Raw genomic sequence first — 15,010 nt, 5'->3', positions numbered from 1 at the left:
TGACGTGGTATGTAGATTGATTAGGCCTACACATGTATGAGAGAGATATTCCTCATATCTTGGTTGCGATGTAGGCAGTAAGTCAATTAATAATAAATCCACATACATGTATGAACGAGATATTATACATATTCAAGTATGGAGACTAAAATGATCAACTGGAGGGGTCGCTGTAGAAGGTTCTGTTGCAGGAAAGGGTAGGCTGCCTCTAATGTTGTGTTCACTGAAGATAATGCAAATTGAAGTGGCTATGCAAAGTCATGTAAAGTTCTGATTAAAATACGACAGCAAAAAGTGAAGTGCATCTCTGCAGCCGCGACACACTGGCAGGGGCTGCTGCTTTCATTAGCAGAAGCTGGGCCGCGTAATTCATAAACAGCAAATAAACAAATGAGAAATCAAATTATTTCCATGTCAATAGGCCATAATGTTAATGTAGTTTTTAAAACCTTGTTTTTTTTCTCCTTTGGACAGTGGAGTTCTTTTTTTTTTTACTTACTTTTTCTTAATCAGTTTTACACAAAACAAGGCAAAGGCTAGTGAGGGCAGGAATATGAAAATTGGAGAGTGCTACATTTAAATGCCAATGCATTTATCAAACATGTCTTAAAACATCGGATTTGTCTGAATGTTTTTATACCATGCTCTATAAAAAGAGGGCTTATTGTTCCTTTAAACTGTTACTGTGAGTGAAGTTTTTTTTTTTTGTTAAGCATTTTAACTCGATAATGATTGATAATCGTTGGTAGAATTAGCACGATAATCAACGTCAACGTCAGGGTTACAACACACACACTATACACACACACACATACAAACACACACACACATTATATATACACACACACACACATTATATACACACACATTATATATACACACACACACACACACACATTATATATACACACACACACACATTATATATACACACACACACATTATATATACACACACACACATTATATATACACACACATTATATATATACACACATACACATTATATATACACACACATTATATATACACACACACTATACATACACACACACATTATATATACACACACACACACACTGATGCACAATGAAAATGCAACAGTAAGCTTTACATCAATAGCTCAGAATGTTATTTACATTTTAAACAGTGAGCAGATAGGTTTGTTGATTGTTTGAGTAGTATTGTTCCTTGGGATAACAAAATACTGAGCTCAAGTCATGTGATTTCCTAAAAACAGCAGGTGCTCAGTGTTTGGTATTTGAGTTAAAATTGTCAAAATTAGTTGTTTAAGAATCTGTATAAATAGCCATTTGAAAAGACATGATTTTCATTAACACAAGAACAGCGATTACAATTGCACGACTTCAAGGAAACAATGTCGAGGTCTTGCCGTGGACAGCTTTTTCTTCTGACCAATAGAACATCTGTGGGACCAAATCGCCAGCGCCATCCACAGGAGCCAACCGCGACCTGCCAACCTTCACCAGCTGACTGCAGTGGAACGTCCCACAGCAGCCTATCCAGAGGCTGATCAGGTCTGTGCATCAACGCTGCCAGGATTGTGTTAATGCTCAGGGAGGTCATACCCGATACTAACTTTGTAATATTTTCATTTTGACAGCGTGTCACGATTCATACTGAAAACTTATCTTTCATCTGTATCTTTGTTCACATTTTCTGTGATTTTGTTTGATACCTGTTTAAAATACTTGATTAAATCCAATAGACCCGAGTGTTGCATTTATTTTGTGCATCAGTATGTATATATTAGGGCTGTCACTCAATTAAAATTTTTGATCGGCTAATTTATGGGCATTAGTTGATTAATCGATGGATTAATCCATGCACATTTTTAATAAAGGTAATGATCTTATAGCGGCTATCCTGCTAGTAATACTAAAAAAAAAAGAACACCAATAGAATCTAAAAAAATAAAACAAGCCCAATGGGAATTTGGTCTTTTTAAAAGCATTTTTATTCTTATTTTTATTTTAGTACATGTAACAGATTTTCACAGAACCGTTCTTTCGGGGCACTGTCAGTCACATACCTGAAAACACAAGACAGCCGAGCTGCATTCCCATCCTCTTAAGGCTGGTTCACACTGGACAAACAATTAACACGATCGCTACGAGCAGAAAGCAGGTGGTAGTTCACACTGAGCCATCAGCTCGCTGCGTTGGTTCATTCTGATTGGTCAAAAAGGAGAGTCATGTGACGTAAGCGCGCCAGATAAAAAATAAACTAACACAACAAAGCCTTCATTTTGTCGTCCGAGTATAATTCTCAATGAAATGAGAAGAATTATTCTTATGATCAGAAGAAATAATAGGAGACTGTGGGTGAGACCTATGAACCAGCTTAGCTTTCAGCAGAGAGACTACAGCAGCCTGGTGCAGGAGATGAGTTTGGGGGACACGGAAAGGTTTTTTTCGGGTCTTCAGAATGTCTCCTCAGAGATTTGATGCGCTTCTGAGTTCAGTGGGGCCTCTTCTGAGAAAGGAAACGACTCGACTGAGGGAACCGTTTTCTGAGGGGCAGAGACTTGCTGTTACGTTAAGGTAAATTGATTATGTATTGAATAAAGCAATACGTTTCTTTTATTTTATTTTAGTCATAGTAATATGATTTTTTCAACATTGGCCATCTATGCAATGTCATCATTGCCCGGTCACTGTTGACCGACAAAATTGGGCATGGACGTCAATGCCTGGTCAACGCTGTCATTGGCCGACTTTATTTATTTTTTACTAGCAATGACGTGTATGTATGTAGTTAATGTGTCCATTAAGGGTACTCTTAAAAGTTGGCTCTATCTAAGATGGCATCCCAGATAACATGGTGATGATGGAAGTCATTAGCAGAAAAGCAGGGGTGATTGTTCTGTCATTCACACCCCCTGACCAGGTTTCAGCAGGTGGTCTACACCTCTATCTCTCTCTGTCTGTCAGCACTCCCCTCCTTCATCGCAGCACCTCTCAGAATCTGCAAGATCTGTGCAGCCGCAGAAGCCTACGTCTGCGTGACCTGGTGACGTCTTTTCCGGCTGAGCTCACGCAGGCGGCTAACTAGAACGGAATGCGCAGAATCTGCGCGTCACAAACGCGACCTCTGATCCAGGAGGCTCGCTCTGCCGCGCGAGCTCACCTACAATTCAAATATAACGGCTGCTTTTCAGACCGAACGCGTTTTAAAATATAAAGTTTGCCAATAATACATTTATAAAGAATATATGTGCGTGTAAAAAGCAACATACAGGAGAGCCGACGATGCCTTCATAATATTTCTACGTAGAGATTGTTTCGTTACTAAGGAAGTTTGCCGACTGTATATTTTAGGTGAAGACCTTTTTACAATAACGCCTTTAAATCTGCACATGTTCTAGCTTTAGTTGAATGTAAACACAATAAACACCAATTATATATATTATATATATATATATATATATATATATATATATATATATATATATATATATATAAAAAAAGCCTGAAAAGTCTACAGTATAAATAAGTATACATATACTGAGAACACCAAACACAGGTGCTGGTACAGAAAGCATTGACCGAGCTGAAAACACCGCGGCTAACAGTATTACAGCAGCAGGTAAAGGCTGGGCCCTGTTCCTCGTCGCTGGTTTAACTAATTCAGGCTAATCGGATGTTAGCCGGATTCAATTAACCTGATCATTGAAGTCAGGCTATCTCTGTTAACTCGATTCTGACTTAAGAAATCCGGATAATTGCGCATGCTCGTGCTACCTCAAAAGGGAGAATCGCAGAGCACTGAAACAATGATCTTCACGAAAGACGACGTCGAAAGAGAAGGCAACTTTTTTCAGCCTGACTGAGCAAGAGCTTATCATGGAAAGTTTTGAGGAATATAAAAGCATTTTCACAACTAAATGCAACAGTGCTGCTGCCAAGTCCAGAGAGGAAGCGTGGAAAAAAACTGCAGATCAGCTAAATGTGTAATTTTTAAAAAAAGCATTTATTACACAGGCTATGTATTTACCCCAATATAATTATTTCACACACGTCCAATTTAAATCTGCATGCTTGTAGTAATGGAATGTAACATGGACTGAGAGTTTGTTGCATGAGAATGGTTAGCTCTCTATTGTTTTGTCATAATTTGCCCTTGTTCTTTTTTTAATATATAATACTGTAGTAATATGTTGTACTAATTAATTGCCAACTGAGTATAGGAATGCGCCACTAGCAAAAAAGCACATCCCTATGCATATAGCCTGTGTTACTGTCAACGCACGGCTGTGCCGGGTGGGATGGGTAATGTACGGCTCAAGTAGATTTATTAGATAAATGACACCTTGCCGACCGAATCTATAGCACTCAAATACAAAAACATCTGAACGATGCAAAGGATCTTGGTGATCTCTCAGTACTCTTTCCCTACGAAAAGCTAATCTCATTAAAATTGCTCCTTGATCTATGGGATCTCTAAGGAAGGGCGCTGTCATTTTAGAGGGGTGTGTCAAGCGCTTTCTTTGGGTAGAAGTACAAGTTTTTACACACAGATCCGGCTAACTTTAAGTTATCCTGCGCTGAAGCAGGTTTAAGATTAAGGATGTGTTGCTATGGTAACTCAGTCGGCTACACTTTAAGCTTGCTTTGAGGAACGGAACAAGCCAGACTTCTGTCAAGTTATCCTGAGAGTTATCCGGATAACTCAGTTAGCCAGCTACGAGGAACAGGGCCCCTTTAGATTTGAAAATAACTTTTTTTCTTCTTTTATTTATTTATACCAGTACCAAAAAAAAAAATGTAATAAACATTTCTGCATTTTGAAATTTTGAAGTTTAATTTGACTCCAATTCTATACATTTGTAGAGGAGGATAAACTGGTTTCCATCTTCTTCCCCTGGAGTTTACTGCAGGGTTAAAAGCACTGCATCCGAGCTCTAAACTTGCTGAAGTGTTGCAATACCCAGGAGTTGTGTGCTAGCTGTTACTAGAGAGGAAGGTTAAGGTTAACCAGTATCTTGGAAAACAGGAATTCCATACAGCATTAAACATCCAGCACTGAGAACGACTCAGAGAGGAAAAGTGCTAGAACTCGATTTGATACAAGCTTTAAAAATATACATTTTGCTCATTTGAATACAATTTAGACAAAGGTGTTTTTCGCATTGCTTACTATTGTGTTGTATAATTAATCAATCATTAAATCAGCACACACCAGGTTTAATTACATAAGAAAATAAGAAAGTTTACACACGAGAGGAGGCCATTCAGCCCATCTTGCTCGTTTGGTTGTTAGTAGCTTATTGATCCCAAAATCTCATCAAGCAGCTTCTTGAAGGATCCCAGGGTGTCAGCTTCAACAACATTACTGGGGAGTTGGTTCCAGACCCTCACAAATTCTCTGTGTAAAAAAGTGCCTCCTATTTTATGTTCTGAATGCCCCTTTATCTAATCTCCATTTGTGACCCCTGGTCCTTGTTTCTTTTTTTCAGGTCAAGAAAGTCCCTTGGGTCGACATTGTCTACACCTTTTAGGATTCTGAATGTTTGAATCAGATCACCGCGTACAGCCAAGTCCCATTAGAACTCAGCTTGGTTAGTGAGTGCAGCCGTTTCTCCTCCAATCCGCGGTTCCCACATCGCTTTCTCACTAGAACAATGACTTAATGTACTGCAGCTGAGCCCCCTTTCTAAATGGCCGACTTCCACCTAACCCTGGGAATGAATTGTCAGGCCATGCAGTCCAGGGCACTCTGTTCCCTTTACACTGCGTCCTCACAGGTCAGGAGGGAGATGTATCAACAAGAATCATTTTGTCTGTCACACCTCGTCACTGCCCACTTTCTGACACAATCAGAGTGCAAGAGAGTTTTGACCATTTAAAATGCATGCTTAAGAATGATACACAAAACAGTACATTACACAGGGATTCATAATGCAAAGTTAACTTTTCTCATGAGTGAACATAGTATTTAAGGGTTCTCTCTCTGAATTCGCTGCTGGTTTTGAAGGTCTTGTATAAAACCGAAACTCTTTCCAGAGTCTGAGCAGCTATACGGTTTCTCTCGTGTGAATTCGCTGGTGTGAAACAAGGCAGTCTGACAGACTGAAACTCTAAGACTTGGATCCCATTACTGAGAAGTTAGGTGATAAAATGAGTGATCAAGAGACGCGCTGAATAAATGGACCGTTAAGGGTTAAAACAGAAAGTCTTCCCACAGTTAGAGAAGCAATAGCAATAAAAGGAGACAAATGATGGTTAATGTGATTAAAACTTGTTTAGCTGTGCATTTGTTTGACACGAGCGAGTACGAAGCCAATTGGTTCATCGAATTTAATGAAGTGCGGCTCTATCGAGTATTTAATTTCAATAGAGTTCGGCACGCCTCTGGAACATACTTCCGGAACTGGCCTAAAGTTTCTCTCCTCTGTGAATTCACTGATGGTTTTGAAAGTGGTGTTTAACACTGAAACTCTTCCCACATAGAGCAGCGATACAGTTTCTCTCCTCTGTGAATTCTCTGGTGTGAAACAAGGTGTCCAGACTGACTGAAACTCTTCCCACATTCAGAGCAGCGATATGGTTTCTCTCCTGTGTGAGTTCGCTGGTGTGTTTTCAGGTCTCCTGACTGACTGAAACTCTTCCCACAGTCAGATCAGTGATACGGTTTCTCTCCCCTGTGAATTCTCTGGTGTGAAACAAGGTTGTTTGACTGACTGAAACACTTCCCACAGTCAGAGCAGCGATACGGTTTCTCTCCTCTGTGAATTCTCTGATGTGAAACAAGGTTGTTTGACTGACTGAAACACTTCCCACAGTCAGAGCAGCGATACGGTCTCTCTCCTGTGTGAATTCGCTGGTGTGAAACAAGGCTGTCTGACCGACTGAAACTCTTCCCACAGACTGAGCAGGGATACGGTTTCTCTCCTGTGTGATTTCGCTGGTGTAAAACAAGGCTGTCTGACCGACTGAAACTCTTCCCACAGTCAGTGCAGCAATACGGTTTCTCTCCTGTGTGAATTCGCTGGTGTGATACAAGGTTGTCTGACCGATTGAAACTCTTCCCACAGTCAGAGCAGTGATACGGTTTCTCTCCTGTGTGAATTCGCTGGTGTGAAACAAGGCTGTCTGACCGACTGAAACTCTTCCCACAGTCAGTGCAGCAATACGGTTTCTCTCCTGTGTGAATTCGCTGGTGTTTTTTCAAGGTTACTGACCGATTGAAACTCTTCCCACAGTCAGAGCAGCGATACGGTTTCTCTCCTGTGTGAGTTCGCTGGTGTGAAACAAGATGTCCGGACTGACTGAAACTCTTCCCACAGTTGGAGCAGCGATACGGTTTCTCTCCTGTGTGAGTTCGCTGGTGTTTTTTGAGGTTGCTTGACAGACTGAAACTCTTCCTGCAGTCCGAGCAGTGATACGGTTTCTCTCCTGTGTGAGTTTGCTGGTGTGAAAAAAGATTGTCTATTCGACTGAAACTCTTCCCACAGTCAGAGCAGCGATACGGTTTCTCTCCTGTGTGAGTTCGCTGGTGTTTTCTGAGGTTGCTTGACAGACTGAATTCTGGATATTCTCTAGCGCCTGCCCTCGCTTTAGCTGCTGGACTGGAACCTGGAAAATATGAACAGGAAAGAAAGTAAGAAGGACTGCTTGTATGCTTAGGGTATGTGGCTGGGTGGAGGAGGGGATTAAAGCACGTGAATTTCAGATGTGGGGTTTGCACTGGGGTACACCAGATAAAAAAAGTAAAGAAAAACTTAAGGCCTTTACTGTGTCTAAAAGCAGTGAGTAAAGAAACCGAGCCCTGGGATCAAATTCTGCCTTCAAAAGTTCTGTAACGTTTCAGGTGTAGTTCCTCCGACACAGTGGGGCACAAACCTTTTACACACCGTCCCATTTTTTAGCATATATACTAGTGTTTTTTTTTTTTTTGGCGCCCCGTACATGGAAGCCGCCATTCTGTCTCTGTTCACTGCAGTGTCACTGACACGGTTCTAGTCCTACAGTGATCGTCAACGGCTCATTCGAAAGGTAAGAACTAATTAGCTGCCATTTATGTATATATTTAAAATATTTAAAATCATTAAAAAAAAATTACAGACCTGCCCCTTTAGTCATAGTCGCACCCCCCCTTTCTGACTCTCTATCTATTATAATGATATATACAGCACTGCAGATCCTTCTCCCCCTTGATATAACACCCCCGCCCGCCAATCCAGAGCAATGGCAACATTATATCTGTATCTGAAGTTCACCAGTAGAGAGTCCTATCTTGAACTGTTTGGAGTGGTACAGGAAAAACAAACAGCTGGTAATGTAACCTACATGCTCCCTCCCTCCCTCTCAACCACACTGTGGATATCACGCAATCTAGAATGACAATGTCACAGCTACTGGGACTCACTCACCTGCTAGACTGCATTCTGAATGGGAGCGCCCGTCTTCCTTTCCACCTCCTTGCATGCTGTTGGGAGAGCCTTCCTCTCCAGCGCCTTGCTCTCTCACGCAGATTCTCTCTAGCACCACGCTACACTCCCGCAGGTGTACACGCTCCAGCTCAGGGATGTTTGGTTTGAAGTCCTCGGATTCTTCCTTCACTGGTTCAATGTGGTCAAAATCTACTTCAGGGGGCTCCAGTTTAATACAGTCAGTTTCCAGCACCTCTTCTTGTTTAAAAGGAAGGGGTTCTTCTGTCTGGGGGATCTCCAATTCATTGTGCTCAGCTTTAATCTCAGAGACCTCTGGTTGACTGCAGTCACATTGAATCTCACAGAGCTCCTGTTTAATGGGGAGGGAAGCCAGCCCAGAGAACTCCACTGTAAAGGGGACAAGTTCAAGTTCAGGGACCTCCTCTTTAATCTGGACAGATTCCATCTTCACACTGTCCATGGCAGCACACAGGATTCTGTTTAGAAGCTGCTGGGGAAAAAAAAAAACATTTATTTAAACAGTGCTACTAAGGCCATTCAAGGGGCCGACAAAATCTGACCTGAACAGCAGGGCTGGCTTTACTATTGAACGGACACACAATTTCTTGTAATAACTTCATAATAGCAGAGGATTGCCTAAAAAATAGTCAAGAAAATCTTTAAGGACTTGCAGTTGCCAATCACAAAATGTTTCTTTCTCAAATAAACAAAAAATGTCTTTGCACGTCTCTTTCTGTCACCCTCTCTCCTCACACACAGCCACTGTTTGACGGGTAGACAAACATTAACGGCTCATACAGTTACTATTGTATTGTGTTGGAATTATTCTCTTCAGCTATGATATTTGTATATCTGCGTGCAAACAAGTTTGCTTCGTGTGTAGCTATGGGCGACAATTGTGGAAATCAACGCTGTGACGTCACATCTCCGTGCCATGTCTATAACACGGTGCACTGAAGCTTGTCATGGTTTGAACACTTTCCATCAAAACAGCCATCACAACAATAGGAGGGGCTGTAAAATATGACAGAAGTATTTGGAAACATTGTCTATATTCACTTTCAGTTCACCACTGATACCATAAGTATCTGCCCCCTATTTTACTGCATTTAATCCTGTACCTCAGAATATTGTAATCTCCCAAGTGTTTAATCTGTAGTATTTTGTACTTAATCATATCCTGATGTAACTATCACTACTTAATCATATCCTGATGTAACTTTCACTATTATCTGCTGTATTATTGAATTGTGGTTTGTCACACTTGAGAATTATTGTATTTCTTGTTCTTATTGTATGACTTATATTGTAACACTTGAATGTATTTGTATTTGCTTGCGATTGTAAGTCGCCCTGGATAAGGGCGTCTGCTAAGAAATAAATAATAATAATAATAAGTAACATATAACACAAAATAATTAATGCTAGTTGTTTTCACATTCGTGAAATTCAGAACACTATTTCTTCAATATACATTTTTCTTTTTTTTAGCAATAATGAATTACAATAGTTTCAGTTCTCCAGGTGCGCATTTAATTTCTTTAAAAATATTCACATTGATAGTTGCAGTGTATAAGATACTGCGATAAAGAGAGAAAGGATCAATGTTGTAAATCTCCCTCCTGACCAGAAAGGGCGCTGTGTACTGTTGATGGTATGCTTCCTCAATAAAATAAATAGCTGAATCAGCTGCCTAGAGGCAGGATACGTCTCTTTTAAATTTGGTGACCCCTTATTTTTATTTCTGTGTTAAAAGCACTGTAGAAGTAATATATTTTATCTTGCTAAGTTTAATAAGTGTGATAGCTATATAAGGTATTTTATAAAGTATTTTACTTCATCACAGCTATTAGTTTAATAGAAGAAAAACGACACATTGATAAAAAATACACGTTTTTCCTTCAGCAAAAGAGGCAAAGGTCACGGCTCTAATTAGGGGGGGGGGGGGGGCTGGGGGGGGATCAATCCCTTTAAGTGTCTCCAAAATAGCTGTATTTCCAAATGTCCTTTTAAACATGTTTTAAGCCGACAGGTATCACTTAAAACAGAAAGGACCCTGTTAAAATCACACTAGTTGTATGGTGATGTTTTCTGCCTTGTCTGCAGTTTTTCTGTACCAATCAATGGTAATGAGAAAGCGTCTCCTGACAATCTGAACACTTCTCTGCCCATTTTCCATAGGCTAATGCTTATATTAAGGAAGATTACATAGTATTGCTATTACATAGTATTTGATCAGAAAATCTTATTACATCTTGATCCATGTCTCAGCCTATACTGTTGACTCAAATAAATAAATTAGCCTTCTAAAATGTGTAGTTATCCAATTCAGATTGTCAGGAGACCTGTCTCATGATCATTGATTGGTACCGAAAAAACTGTGTAGATTGAAAATAATGGAATAAGCAAGAAATGTCATCATGCAGCGAACATGTTCTTAACAGGGTCCTTTCTGTTTGAAGCGATACCTTACACTACAGCATTCAGAGAAACGTAGAGGGTTTGCCTGCCTGGATTACTATTTACCAGACTTAATAACTACTTCAGAAAGAAATTCCTGTTTCTGCAACCAGGGCAGCTTCTAAACAACTCAGAAAAGCTGATTATCTGTGAAAAGGTGGGGAAGCTTCTGGGTGATGCAGTGGCTTCAGTTATTGCACACAGTCAAAAGATATAAGAACATAAGAAAGTTTACAAACGAGAGGAGGCCATTCAGCCCATCTTGCTCGTTTGGTTGTTAGCAGCTTATTGATCCCAGAATCTCATCAAGCAGCTTCTTGAAGGATCCCAGGGTGTCAGATTTTGAATGCTTGAAACAGATCACCGTGTAGTCTTCTCTGTTCAAGACTGAATAGATTAAATTCTTTAAGCCTGTCTGCATACAACATGCCTTTTAAACCTGGATAATTCTGGTCGCTCTTCTTTGCACTCTTTCTAGAGCAGCAATATCCTTTTTTAGCGAGGTGACCAGAAGTGAACACAATATTCTAAATGAGGTCTTAATAATGCATTGTAAAGTTTTAACATTACTTCCCTTGATTTAAATTCAACACTCTTCACAATATATCCAAGCATCTTTTTGGCCTTTTTTATAGCTTCCCCACATTGTCTAGATGAATACATTTCTGAGTCAACATAAACTCCTAGGTCTTTTTTCATAGATTCCTTCTTCAATTTCACTATCTCCCATATGATATTCATAATGCACATTTTTTATAGCCTGCATGCAATACTTTACACTTCTCTCTATTAAATTTCATTTGCCATGTGTCTGCCCAGTTCTGAATGCTGTATAGATCATTTGATTGACCTTTGCTGCTGCAACAGTGTTTGCCACTCCTCCTATTTTTGTGTCGTCTGCAAATTTAACAAGTTTGCTTACTATACCAGAATCTAAATCATTAATGTAGATTAGGAATAGCAGAGGACGTAATACTGATCCCTGTGGTACTCCACTGGTTACCTCGCTCCATTTTGACGTTTCTCCTCTAATCAGTACTTTCTGTTTTCTACATGTTAATCACTCCCTAATCCATGTGCATGCATTTCCTTGAATCCCTACTGCATTCAGTAGGAGGATTAATCTTTTATGCTGGACTTTATTAATCTTATATGATATTTAATACATTGAACCACCTAAAATAGTAATAGTTTAATAGTATAAAGTGGCTGAAAAAAATCCTAGTATCTATTAATCACGGTAAAGTAATGATCCAAGCAGAAACTGCAATAGAAAAATATATACAGAACAAATACCATGTCATATTAAATGGTAAGAAATTAAATATTTTAAAAAAAATTATAATAAGTAACCTTTTAATAAATAGAAATATTGAGATATGTAATGTTTTCATACAGGTAGGAAGGGCCTGGTTTTCAGATTGGATCAGAGAGAGAGAGAGAGAGAGAGAGAGAGAGAGAGAGCGCGCACTGGAAATCAAAGAGAGAAGATGCAGTTTCTTAAGCAGGAAATGGACTCGTTTTGAAGCAGAAATCAGTAATAAAACAGAATCTGGAATTTGATATCATTGAATTGTAATGTAACAGCTTTGCTTCTTGTTCAGAAATGAAGTTACAATGACAATAAGATAATTCATTCACAAGCATTTAAGTAAAAGATTCCACGGTGCATTTATTTTCAATGCGATATGATTTCAAACAATGACAAAGTGACAATAAAAACCACAACACGATTGCACAACATTCACAAGCACACTGGGGGCAACGACACGATCACTCAGGACAGACAAAACACGGACCAGCGACACAAAACGACACAACACAGCACGTAGTATAAAAATTAAAAAATCATCTATCGTGCTGAAAAGCCTATGGTGTACCTGTAAGTACAGCTACAGCGATAGCATCACATACCTGTGCTGGTACAGAAAGCATTGACCGAGCTGAAAACACCGCGGCTCACAGGAATACAGCAGCAGGCAGAGGCTGTTTGTCACACAGGTCTGACTTCAAAGGAAATTCAATCGGTCTTGTTGATGCCGCCATGCCGTGTTCATTTTACAAACAAACTCTGAGTCTGCCGCGTCCGAGCGCCGCAAAAAAAACACTAAACAAAATACAAAACGGAACTTACTGTTTTAACATCATCTGCTGCATTTAGTATTTTTCTTTCTCTGCTTCTAGCGTTTGTTGTTGTTTATCTTTGAGTTCCAGTAGCGCAGGATTCTACACCCTGCGAGTCTGCGCATGCGCTGCACATTCCAAAAGGAGCTGCGCAGAAGCAGACCCGCCCTATAAACAATGGAAGAGCGCCAGCCGTGCAAGAGGGGCTTTGAGAGCCAAGTGCAGGATTAGTGAAGGGGATACCGCCACCTGGTGTGGGGTGTGAAATACATGCGAAAACAGCTTGCAGAAATTACAACCTATTATTGTAAACGACATACATGTGCATATATCACGCGTTTGCATTTAATTCTCGGACGTAACTAGTAAAACCGATGTACATGACTTAACATGCTTGAACAGACCTAAAATAAAATAATAATAACGATCCGGACACCTGCAGCAATGCAGGATTCGTTGTCGTCCAGTTCGTTTGTCCTGCTGCTGTCCAGGATATTGGTTTTCAAATAAACCTGTATTAAGAATTAACAGCGTTTCCCCTGAGTCCTGCTTCACAGGCATGACAATGTTACTATATATATATATATATATATATATATATATATATATATATATATGCATGTGTTTATTTATTTTCTGAGGTTGCTGTAATTGTTGAAGGTGGTGGAGCACGAAGGGAAACTCAATTGCTTCTATCTCTTCTGCAATGGCAAAATCAATGAAGTTGGTCGCTATGTTTGCTCAGTTGACTGTTCTGGGAAACCTCCTAACTCTGTCCCAGCTCCGTCACAGGCAGACTCCCGCATGCTTAAATGACTGCACGTCCCCGTTTAATACGTCACTGAAGCCCTTCTGTCACATGACAAGGTTTCATTCCGCAGTGAAGCAGCTGTGCGTGCATGGAATCCGTCTCCTTGCTTTACATCTCTATAGACTGGAGGGGGCGCTCTTTCTTTCTCTTTGAGGGAGGGAGCCTCTTCTTTCCTAGTGCTCTGTTAGACACCATTTCCAGCTAATTCACTGTTTGGAAACTGAAGGTTAAAGACTTATTTTATTATTATTATTGTTATATATTTATACCAGCACCTCGTAACAATATATATACCTTTGAAGAGTGTTTTAGTTTTGCAAACAGTAAACACGCCGCACAGCTCCTGGCAGTATCGTGCTGGCGTGCTTACATCACTGGCTGCGTTCACGTTACTCCTGGAAAGTCTGGAGTCTGCGCCTGACGTCGCGGTCTGTGTAGACGGAGTGAGGACAGCTGTGGGAGGTTTAGCAGCACAGCCACTGAGCAAACATGGAGAACGACTGGATTGATTTTCTCATTGCAGAAGACGATAATGTTTGTTTTTTTTCACTGTTCCCATACAGCTCCATCATAAGTAGTCTGGTAAATAAATTATGGAAACACTTAATTCAGTAACCTCAAGAGCATCTTTTATTAGGAATCTGTGTAAGCAATTAAAGTTTTATATGGAGGATATTCCATGCCAAAATTATAAATAAATAAATAAATAAATGAAAAATACATAAACGTTGAAATAAATACATGGACATTTATTCATTTATTTATTTATTTATTTATTTTGGCATGGAATATCCTCCAGAGTTTTAGTACAGTAGCAGTGTGGAGTAGTGGTCAGGGCTCTGGAGTCTTGACTGGAGAGTTGTGGGTTCAATCCCAGGTGGGGGACACTGCTGCTGTACCCTTGAGCAAGGTACTTTACCTAGATTGCTCCAGTAAAAACCCAACTGTATAAATGGGTAATTGTATGTAAAAATAATGTAATTGTATGTAAAAATTATGTGATATCTTGTAACAATTGTAAGTCGCGCTGGATAAGGGCGTCTGTTAAGAAATAAATAATAATAATTTTACTAGTCCCGTTTGAAAATCAAATGCAGAAGTATAATATATGTAACTGTATTTGTCATTCACAACACAATAGTTGTAATTTCTAGAAGCTCTTGTCTGTGTTATTCACACCCCATTCTAGGTGGCGGTACC

General features: G+C 39.8%; 2 protein-coding genes and 1 pseudogene across 3 annotated transcripts in view; 1 reads left to right on the top strand and 2 right to left on the bottom strand.

The window, feature by feature from the left end:
• The window catches only part of LOC131706998 (zinc finger protein 271-like), a 30,307-nt pseudogene extending 17,016 nt beyond the window's left edge, over positions 1-13,291 (bottom strand).
• Positions 1-15,010, top strand: part of LOC131706988 (zinc finger protein 79-like) — a 168,854-nt gene that overhangs the window by 103,289 nt on the left and 50,555 nt on the right. The gene's annotated exons all lie outside the window — the stretch shown is intronic.
• LOC131696718 (zinc finger protein OZF-like) overlaps positions 1-15,010 on the bottom strand; it is a 92,795-nt gene that overhangs the window by 53,500 nt on the left and 24,285 nt on the right. The window lies entirely within an intron of this gene.

This window comes from Acipenser ruthenus, chromosome 38 (assembly GCF_902713425.1).
Source record: "Acipenser ruthenus chromosome 38, fAciRut3.2 maternal haplotype, whole genome shotgun sequence".
NCBI classification, from domain to species: Eukaryota; Metazoa; Chordata; class Actinopteri; order Acipenseriformes; family Acipenseridae; genus Acipenser; species Acipenser ruthenus.
Note: the sequence above shows the minus strand (reverse complement) of the source record. Positions and strands in the feature narration are given on the sequence as shown.